Consider the following 11,589-nt stretch of genomic DNA (forward strand, 5'->3'; position numbering starts at 1 on the left):
GCCAGAAATAATTGGAAATCGCAACGAGCTCCAGGCTAAGTCTTGGCACAGCAACCAACACTCTGTATGCGCTCATTTCATTTCTTAGAATAATTTTTTCACTTTGAAGAAGAAGTGACAGCCAAACCAAACCAACCCAGAAGTCAGACATTAGAAAAAAATATCAACAGTTTTGGTGTCTGAGCAGCAGAAGAAGAAGCGGTAGATTACTTTCTCATTCTGAAAGATTCATTTAACTTCTTAGAAGATGAGAGACTAAAGAGGGAATGTGTGTCAACCCATCTCGTACCTCCTTCACTGTCCTTTGACCTCCTCTTTTACCAAGATGCATCTCTGTACACTGTAAAACATTTCCCGTAAAATGTTCAGTAACTTACTGGCAGCAATTGGCCAGTAAGTTACTGTAATTTATTTTACAGTACCCATGCAGCAACATATTCGTCTGTTCTGTTCTTTGGGAGTTTTCATTATTACATTTTGGTCATTTAGCGGCCGCTCTTGTCCTTAGCAACAACCAAGTTTGATAAAAAAACAATCATATCACAGTCATAGCAAGTAAAATGTTTCTACATTGCTCTTCAAAATAATTGTAATTAAAACAAGATATCTTATATTTCTCTGACTATTTCTGGGTAGTGGCAATACAATACCGAGATATTCGCAGTAACTTAATGCCAGAGCAATAAAACACAGTTAAAGTGTCAATCTACTGTAGAAACTGTTATTTCATCAGTATTTTACCGTACTGACAAGAGATTAGAGCAAATAGGTTGGCTGTTTCTTTTTATGTACACAGAGATATAATCTATTATTGAATAGGAGGTGTTTTATATCACCTGCACTTCTAAAATCCTAAACAATGGCCTGGGTCTGTAAGGTCAATAGGGTCACGGGAGGAGATCAGGTGCAGTTAGGACCATGGGGGATGGATCTGGGTCCATATGGGCTAGGGTGGAGGGATGAGGGGAGGTAGGGAGTGGTACGGGGAAAGGTTTTGGAGCGGGAGACGGTTCCTTTGATGGGGTAGGGGACTTTAGGGGGCCTGAGCGCTGGCTGGGTTTGGGTTTTGCTTCTGGGGATGTTTTGTTGTCTGGTCTCTTGCTGGTGTGTTGCTTTGTCTTCCTTTTCTGTTTTCCGTTTTTGGTTTGTATTTTGTGTTCTGTAAAAATGTTCAATCAATTTAGTTACAATTAAAAATAATAAAAAATTCTAACAATAAGTAATCAAACCAAATTAAGCTAATCAAATCTAAAAATGTAAATAAATAAAAACAAATGCATTCAATAAAAAAAGGTAACAGTAATCAGCAAGTCAGACAGCCAGTCAGTCCACAATTTGTTAGTTTTCATTTGACAGTGAGGCTGGCAGTTGCTGGATGGAGGTGGCAGTTGTGGTTGATCGATGCAGTGTTGGTGCTGGTGTGTGGGCTGGGACCGGGAAAACCTGGGTTGGTCCTGGTGTTGGGGCCGGGTTGGAAATCGTGCAAGTACCGGGAGTGAAAACCAGGGGTTGGTGCTGGGGTCGTGGGACAAACAGGGAATTGGGGCTGGTGCTGGGTCTGGGACTGTAGAGGGGAGGAAGGACAACCTGAGGAGCAAGTAGACACACAAGGGAGACCCAGAGGTCAGTGTTGGCACTCCCCTGTGGCCTGCTCGCTCAGAGTGAAGGTCTGATATTTTGTCCCTCCTCCACGCCTCATCTGGCAGGTCTGGTGCTAGAAACCAGGAACTGGGTTGGTGCTGGGACTGGTACTGGATTTGAAGAGGGGAGGAAGAACGACCAACGGAGCGAACATACAACTGGAAGCCCAAGACTCAGCGGTCAGTGATGGTACTCCTCTGTGGCCTGCTCGCTCCGAGTTTTAGAAACTTCAGAGTGTTTTCTGTCCAATACTAATACTAATATGCATATATTAGCATCTGGGACTGAGTAGGAGGCAGTTAACTCTGGGCACACTTTTCATCTAAACATTAAAATGCTCCCCCCTATCCTAGAGAAGTTAACTGAACCAGCCATTTTTGTTCCCCAGTCCAGACATTGTCTTCATTGTCTTCTGACTTGAGGGTGGTGATAGTCCTGGATGCATTCATTGTGGAGCTGTACTGTATCTACCTTGGATTCTGTCTCGGAAAGGGTGTATGCCCTGAGTCTGTTAAACAGGGCTGAATCTTTGCAATTTCTGAATTTTAACCAAAACTGTTCTAGTGACTGGGGGATCTTGAAACTGGCTTCATATGATTCCTGTGGCCCTGTGAGTTTCACCAGGCAGTTCAGGTCAGACTTCACAAAGCCTACACCTTTCTGGAGTACTGCCCTGCTAAATTCCAGGCGGGTCATGGTTTCTGGTCTGGTGGTTGTTGTTGCTGCTGCTGTTCCTGCTGCTCCCCGGGTATTAGCTGTTCAGTTCTCGATAGCCTCCTTGTTGGAGATTAGCGTCAGCCTCATCTGGGCATCTTGTTCAGGTGGGGGGGGGGGGGGGGGGGGGGGGGTTGGGTCTGGTCATTGGTCTGTTTTCGGTCCTGCAGGGGGTGAAAGGACAAATCTCAAGGGGGGGCAGACACACCTCAGTTCGGGCCAAATTCAAGCCACTGTTACTTAACCATCTTCCCAGACAGTGCCATCCACGGTCAAGCCACTGTTAACATTGCTGCCTGAGAGAGAGGGACATGCATAATGAGAAACCAGAGTGCCATTAAAGGTTTGAGACGTGCTGCCACTCTGATCTGTCCCGTATATACAGTCGTGGCCAAAAACTTTGAGAATGACACAAATATACATTTTCCCAAAGCCTGCTGCCTCAGTGTCTTTAGATATTTTTGGCAGATGTTACTATGGAATACTGAAGTATAATTACAAGCATTTCATAAGTTTCAAAGGCTTTTATTGACAATTACATGAAGTTGATGCAAAGAGTCAATATTCGCAGTGTTGACCCTTTTTTTTTCAAGACCTCTGCAATCCTCCCTGGCATGCTGTCAATTAACTTCTGGGCCACATCCTGACTGATGGCAGCCCATTCTTGCATTATCAATGCTTGGAGTTTGTCAGAATTTGTGGGGTTTTGTATTTCCACCCGCCTCTTGAGAATTGACCACAAGGTCTCAATGTGATTAAGGTCTGGGGAGTTTCCTGTCCATGGACCCAAAATATCGATGTTTTGTTCCCCGAGCCACTTAGTTATCACTTTTGCCTTATTGCAAGGTGCTCCATCATGCTGGAAAAGGCATTATTCGTCACCAAACGAATGTTTCTGGATGGTTGGGAGAAGTTGCTCTCGGAGGATGTGTTGGTACCATTCTTTATTCATGGCTGTGTTCTTAGGCAAAATTGTGAGTGAGCCCACTCCCTTGGCTGAGAAGCAACCCCACAAATGAATGGTCTCAGGATGCTTTACTGTTGGCATGACACAGGACTGATGGTAGCGCTCACCTTGTCTTCTCTGGACAAGCTGTTTTCCGGATGCCCCAAACAATCGGAAAGGGGATTCATCAGAGAAAATGACTTTACCCCAGTCCTCAGCAGTCCAATCCCTGTACCTTTTGCAGAATATCAGTCTGTCCCTGATGTTTTTCCTGGAGAGAAGGGGCTTCTTTGCTGCCCTTCTTGACACCAGGCCATCCTCCAAAAGTCTTCGCCTCACTGTGCGTGCAGATGCACTCACAACTGCCTGCTGCCATTCCTGAGCAAGCTCTGTACTGGTGGTGCCCCGATCCTGCAGCTGAATCAACTTTAGGAGACGGTCCTGGCGCTTTCTTGGGTGCCCTGAAGCCTTCTTCACAACAACTGAACCGCTCTCCTTGAAGTTCTTGATGATCCGATAAATGGTTGATTTAGGTGTAATCTTACTGGCAGCAATATCCTTGCCTGTGAAGCCCATATTGTGCAAAGCAATGATGACGGCACGTGTTTCCTTGCAGGAAACCATGGTTGACAGACAATGATTCCAAGCACCACCCTCCTTTTGAAGCTTCCAGTCTGTTATTCGAACTCGATCAGCATGACAGAGTGATCTCCAGCCTTGTTCTCGTCAACACTCACACCTGTGTTAACGAGAGAATCACTGACATGATGTCAGCTGGTCCTTTTGTGGCAGGGCTGAAATGCAGTGTAAATGTTTTTGGGGGATTCAGTTCATTTGAATGGCAAAGAGGGACTTTGCAATTCATTGCAATTCATCTGATCACTCTTCATAACATTCTGGAGTATATGCAAATTGCCATCATACAAACTGAGGCAGCAGACTTTGTGAAAATTAATATTTGTGTCATTCTCAAAACTTTTGGCCACGAAAATATAAATGCAACGTCCAACAATTTCAAAGATTTACAGTTACATTTCTTGTAAGGAAATCAGTCAATTCAAATAAATTCATTAGGCCATTATCTATAGATTTCACATGACTGGGAATACAGATATGCATCTGTTGGTCACAGATACCTTTAAAAAAACAGGTAGGGGCGTGGATCAGAAAACCAGTCAGTATCTGGTATGACCACCATTTGCCTCATGTAGCGCATATAGTTGATCAGGCTGTTGATTCTGGCCAATGAAATGGCTGTGTGAAGTTGCTGGATATTGGAGCATGCTGCCATACATGTTCACCCAGAACATCCCAAACATGCTCAATGGGTGACATGTCTGGTGAGTATGCAGGCCATGGAAGAACTGAGACATTTACAGCTTCCAGGAATTGTGTACAGATCTTTGTGACATAGGGCCGTACATTTTCATGTTGAAACATGATGGCGGTGGATGAATGGCACGGCAATGGACCTCAGGATCTCGTCACGTTATCTCTGTGCATTCAAATTGCCATCAATAAAATACAATTGTATTTGTTCTCTGTAGCTTATGCTTGCCCATACCATAACCCCACTGTCACCATGGGGCACTCTAATCACAACATTGGCTTCGTCGTTGGAGGCTCCGGAATGTGGACCGTCGTTGGAGGTTCCGGACTGTGGCCCATCGTTGGAGGTTCCGGACTGTGATACGCACCTCAGGGCGAGTGCGGGGAAGAGGCACAGGCCGTACTGGACTGTGGAAGCGCACTGGAGGCCTGATGCGTGGTGCCGGTACAGGTGGTACCGGGCTGATGACACGCACCTCAGGGCGAGTGCGGAGAGGAGGCACAGGACGTACTGGACTGTGGAGGCGCCCTGGAGATCTGGAGCGTAGAACTGGCACAATGCATCCTGGCTGGATGCTCACTTGAGCCTGGCAAGTGCGAAGAGCTGGAATAGAGCGCACCGGGCTATGAATGCGAACTGGAGACACCGTGCGCATCACTGCGTAACACGGTGTCTGACCAGTCACACGCTCCCCAGCACACCCGCTCTGCAGCGCTCTCAATGCTAGCACCTCTCTCCGGAATCTTGCGTCGAGCTCCTCATCCGACTCCCTGACTGGCTCTGGTTCGCTCCTCGGCACCGCCGACTGCAACATGTGCCCCCCTCAAAAAACGTATTGGTGTTTCTGTGGCATACCTCGTTGGTATTTCTCCTCGTAATATCGCCGTTCCGCTTTTGCTGCCTCTATTTCCTCCTTCGATAGGCGATACTCCCCAGCCTGCGTCCAGGGTCCTGCTCCGTCCAAAATCTCCTCCCAGGTCCATTCCTCCTTAACACGCTGCTTGGTCCTTTTATGGTGGGTTCTTCTGTCACAGTCGTCGTATGAATCGGACGAAGGTGCAGCGTGGTATGCGTACATTCTTCTTTATTTAAGAATGAACACTGAACAAATGAACAAAATAACAAAACGAACCGTGAAGCTAATATGAGTAGTGCAGACAGGCAACTCAACATAAAACAAGAACCCACGAACACCAAAGGGAAAATGGCTACCTAAATATGATCCCCAATCAGAGACAACGATAAACATCTGCCTATGATTAGGAACCATATCATGCCACCATAGACACACAAATCACCTAGACCTACAAAAACCTAGACATACAAAACCCCCTAGACAATACAAAAACTAACGTACTCACCCTAGTCACACCCTGACCTAACCAAAATATAAAGAAAACAGAGATATCTCAGGTCAGGGTGTGACATCAGCGTACATGTAATTGCTAAGAACCACTACCACATATTCTTAAATTGGCACAGCACGCTCACTAACGGGTGCAACAAATATAGCCTCCTATAAGACACACCTCAAATTATGTGAATGAGTGAGAAAAAACAAACCATGTACCCACTAGTGCACAAAACGTTTTTTTGGCGCTCCAAATGTGGTATGGTAATGTATTCGGAAATTACAGTAAAATACTGTCAGCTATTGGCTAGTAAGTTGCTGTAGACTTTCACTGCAAAGTTTGTAGAACTCCTAAAATACAGTCTATTACCGTATTCTGTGGCGGTACAGCATTCTCAGTCAACAGGTGCAACAATATAGCCTCTTACAAAGGCACACCTTAAAATATGTTAATGAGCCAGAGACAACATTTTCCCAATAACGCACCATAATCCATACTGTACAACATATTTACAGTCTTTTACTGTGCATTCTACAGTAATCAAATTTATTCATTTTATACAGTATCATTACTGATAAAATTACAAAAAGGCTAACTATATTAAGTAGGCTATCAGTTTAATCTCAGGGGACTTTGTGTTCTTCCTAATACTATGTAACAGCCTCTTCTATTTTCATATGAGTACAGTATTGAGGAGACAGAGGTTGTTTCAGAGTGAACTTAGATTGCACTTAGTTCTCCGATACGTGGTCAATTTGTCAGCCGGCAGTATGTAGGTCTAGAAATGAAGTGAATCTGATAGGTCTGGGCTAGGCTGGGGAGAGGACTGGAACCCCTTATTCACACATAAACTCTTCCTCAAAAAAGTCTGTGTGTACCCGAATCTTCCTGTTTGAGAACTCTTACATGGCGCCTCTGGGGCATTAGGCCCTCAGAATACCACTACATTACAGAAATGTAATTGTGAAGCGTCTCCCCCCGCAGCCAGCCCGGCCGTTCCAAATTGAATTCTAAGTAAATAAATCAATCAATGGGAAGTAGGTTAGGAGCGAGACCGGAGTGGCTTTGCTTGCCTCCCATAATCCAACTAGGAGCACCTTCCAGTCTGCCTGCGTCCCGCCTCGCCTCGCCTCGCCCTGCCTTTGCTCTCCCCCCCTGCATCTTAATGCACATTCAAATGTCAGCCCACAATAGACGAGGGAGAGGAGAGAGGAAGGAAAATGAAAAAGGAGGAGGGAGGAAGGATTAGGGTGGGAAGAGAGGCGCTTGAGGGGAGAGGAAGAGAGTGGAGAGGAAGAGCATGGAGGAGGTGCACAAAGGGCCACAGGTAGGATTCTTACTTAGTATGCAACAGAAGGTGTGTCTGCCCTGCAATCGTCTGAGGAGAGGAGGCTTCTCTGTTTAGGAAGAAAGACGGAGGGGAAGGGACACAGACAGACGACACTAGTTTTCGGATGTTTGGGAAACTTCCACTGATTGGAAGAGAACATTGCCACTGCAGACAGTCCTTAGAGGAGACAGGAAATAGACCCAGTCATGTTTGAGATGAAGTTATGGGGTTATTATAATTTGATTTATTTATTTTTTACTTTTTGAATAGCATGGATAATAAGGAGAAACATATTGTTAATGACATTTATATTGTGTTGCGTTTCATTTAGGGTGCGTTTCAACAAGCATTTAGGGTGCGTTTCAACAACCTCCGTTGCATCAGTATCAGATTCAGTTGCGATCAGTCAAACGAAACTCCGCTGTGTTGTGAGAGAGATAACCCCGCTGTGTTGTGAGAGAGATAACCCCACTGTGTTGTGAGAGAGATAACCCCGCTGTGTTGTGAGAGAGATAACCCCGCTGTGGTGTGAGAGAGATAACCCCACTGTGTTGTGAGAGAGATAACCCCGCTGTGTTGTGAGAGAGATAACCCCAATGTGGTGTGAGAGAGATAACCCCGCTGTGGTGTGAGAGAGATAACCCCACTGTGGTGTGAGAGAGATAACCCCGCTGTGTTGTGAGAGAGATAACCCCGCTGTGGTGTGAGAGAGATAACCCCACTGTGTTGTGAGAGAGATAACCCCGCTGTGTTGTGAGAGAGATAACCCCAATGTGGTGTGAGAGAGATAACCCCGCTGTGGTGTGAGAGAGATAACCCCACTGTGGTGTGAGAGAGATAACCCCGCTGTGTTGTGAGAGAGATAACCCCACTGTGGTGTGAGAGAGATAACCCCACTGTGTTGTGAGAGAGATAACCCCACTGTGGTGTGAGAGAGATAACCCCGCTGTGTTGTGAGAGAGATAACCCCACTGTGTTTTGAGAGAGATAACCCCGCTGTGTTTTGAGAGAGATAACCCCACTGTGGTGTGAGAGAGATAACCCCACTGTGTTGTGAGAGAGATAACCCCACTGTGGTGTGAGAGAGATAACCCCACTGTGTTGTGAGAGAGATAACCCCACTGTGGTGTGAGAGAGATAACCCCACTGTGTTGTGAGAGAGATAACCCCGCTGTGTTGTCAGAGAGATAACCCCGCTGTGGTGTGAGAGAGATAACCCCGCTGTGTTGTCAGAGAGATAACCCCACTGTGTTGTGAGAGAGATAACCCCGCTGTGTTTTGAGAGAGATAACCCCGCTGTGTTTTGAGAGAGATAACCCCACTGTGTTTTGAGAGAGATAACCCCACTGTGGTGTGAGAGAGATAACCCCGCTGTGTTGTCAGAGAGATAACCCCACTGTGTTGTGAGAGAGATAACCCCGCTGTGTTGTCAGAGAGATAACCCCGCTGTGGTGTGAGAGAGATAACCCTGCTGTGTTGTCAGAGAGATAACCCCACTGTGGTGTGAGAGAGATAACCCCACTGTGTTGTGAGAGAGATAACCCCGCTGTGTTTTGAGAGAGATAACCCCACTGTGTTGTGAGAGAGATAACCCCGCTGTGTTGTCAGAGAGATAACCCCGCTGTGGTGTGAGAGAGATAACCCCGCTGTGTTGTCAGAGAGATAACCCCACTGTGTTGTGAGAGAGATAACCCCGCTGTGTTTTGAGAGAGATAACCCCACTGTGTTTTGAGAGAGATAACCCCACTGTGGTGTGAGAGAGATAACCCCACTGTGGTGTGAGAGAGATAACCCCACTGTGTTGTGAGAGAGATAACCCCGCTGTGTTGTTAGAGAGATAACCCCACTGTGGTGTGAGATAGATAACCCCACTGTGTTGTTAGAGAGATAACCCCACTGTGTTGTGAGAGAGATAACCCCACTGTGGTGTGAGAGAGATAACCCCACTGTGTTGTGAGAGAGATAACCCCACTGTGGTGTGAGAGAGATAACCCCACTGTGGTGTGAGAGAGATAACCCCACTGTGTTGTTAGAGAGATAACCCCAATGTGGTGTGAGAGAGATAACCCCACTGTGTTGTGAGAGAGATAGCCCCGCTGTGTTGTGAGAGAGATAACCCCACTGTGGTGTGAGAGAGATACCCCCGCTGTGGTGTGAGAGAGATAACCCCACTGTGGTGTGAGAGAGATAACCCCACTGTGGTGTGAGAGAGATAACCCCACTGTGGTGTGAGAGAGATAACCCCACTGTGGTGTGAGAGAGATAACCCCACTGTGGTGTGAGAGAGATAACCCCACTGTGGTGTGAGAGAGATAACCCCACTGTGGTGTGAGAGAGATAACCCCACTGGGGTGTGAGAGAGATAACCCCACTGTGTTGTGAGAGAGATAACCCCACTGTGGTGTGAGAGAGATAACCCCACTGTGGTGTGAGAGAGATAACCCCACTGTGGTGTGAGAGAGATAACCCCACTGTGTTGTGAGAGAGATAACCCCACTGTGTTGTGAGAGAGATAACCCCACTGTGTTGTGAGAGAGATAACCCCACTGTGGTGTGAGAGAGATAACCCCACTGTGTTGTGAGAGAGATAACCCCACTGTGGTGTGAGAGAGATAACCCCACTGTGTTGTGAGAGAGATAACCCCCACTGTGTTTTGAGAGAGATAACCCCACGGTGGTGTGAGAGAGATAACCCCCACTGTGTTGTGAGAGAGATAACCCCACTGTGGTGTGAGAGAGATAACCCCACTGTGTTGTGAGAGAGATAACCCCCACTGTGTTTTGAGAGAGATAACCCCACTGTGGTGTGAGAGAGATAACCCCACTGTGTTGTGAGAGAGATAACCCCACTGTGTTGTGAGAGAGATAACCCCACTGTGTTGTGAGAGAGATAACCCCACTGTGTTGTGAGAGAGATAACCCCACTGTGTTGTCAGAGAGATAACCCCACTGTGTTGTGAGATAGATAACCCCACTGTGGTGTGAGAGAGATATAATCTTCACTTCATCTTAACAGACCTTCACCATTAACTCTTTGAAGAGTTGTTTAGATCAGTAGCTTAATAGACACAAACACAGTCTTGTATAACTGACATCGTGGGGACACAATTACATCCCATTCAAAATCCTATTTCCCTAACCCTTAACCCTAACCCCAACCCTAACCTTAACCCTAGCTCCTAACCCTAGCCCTAAAACTAACACTAGATCCTAACCATAACCCTAAACTGAATTCTAACACTAAAACTGATTCTAACCTTAATCCTAAACCCCCTGGAAATAGCATTTGTGGGGACAAAAAAACATTCCCCAGTTGGTCCAATTTTTGTTTGTTTACTATTCTTTCGGGGACTTCTGGTCCCCACAATTCGAGTTAAACACGTCCACACATACAGTGGGGAGAGCAAGTATTTGATACACTGCCAGGGCAACTAAGGAGTGGCTCCGTAAGAAGCATCTCAAGGTCCTGGAGTGGCCTAGCCAGTCTCCAGACCTGAACCCAATAGAAAATCTTTGGAGGGAGCTGAAAGTCCGTATTGCCCAGCGACAGCCCCGAAACCTGAAGGATCTGGAGAAGGTCTGTATGGAGGAGTGGGCCAAAATCCCTGCTGCAGTGTGTGCAAACCTGGTCAAGAACTACAGGAAACGTATGATCTCTGTAATTGCAAACAAAGGTTTCTGTACCAAATATTAAGTTCTGCTTTTCTGATGTATCAAATACTTATGTCATGCAATAAAATGCAATCTAATTACTTAAAAATCATACAATGTGATTTTCTGGATTTTTGTTTTAGATTCCGTCTCTCACAGTTGAAGTGTACCTATGATAAAAATTACAGACCTCTACATGCTTTGTAAGTAGGAAAACCTGCAAAATCGTCAGTGTATCAAATACTTGTTCTCCCCACTACCAAACACACACACTGTACTGCAGACATCACATTACACATAACCAATCAAAGGTACATATCTGTGAAGTCCAACTCATCTCTAATCAGTACATCTCTGTGAAGTCCAACTCATCTCTAATCAGTACATCTCTGTGAAGTCCAACTCATCTCTAATCAGTACATCTCTGTGAAGTCCAACTCATCTCTAATCAGTACATCTCTGTGAAGTCCAACTCATCGCTAATCAATACATCTCTGTGAAGTCCAACTCATCTCTAATCATCAGGCTGACACAAAAGACTTCACAGAGACCAACTGAAAGAGAGAGAGAACACCACCACCCTCCATCATCTGTCATTGAAGCAGCGAGGAGGACCTGTGAGCTT

The sequence above is a fragment of the Salvelinus namaycush genome, chromosome 4 (assembly GCF_016432855.1).
Source record: "Salvelinus namaycush isolate Seneca chromosome 4, SaNama_1.0, whole genome shotgun sequence".
NCBI classification, from domain to species: Eukaryota; Metazoa; Chordata; class Actinopteri; order Salmoniformes; family Salmonidae; genus Salvelinus; species Salvelinus namaycush.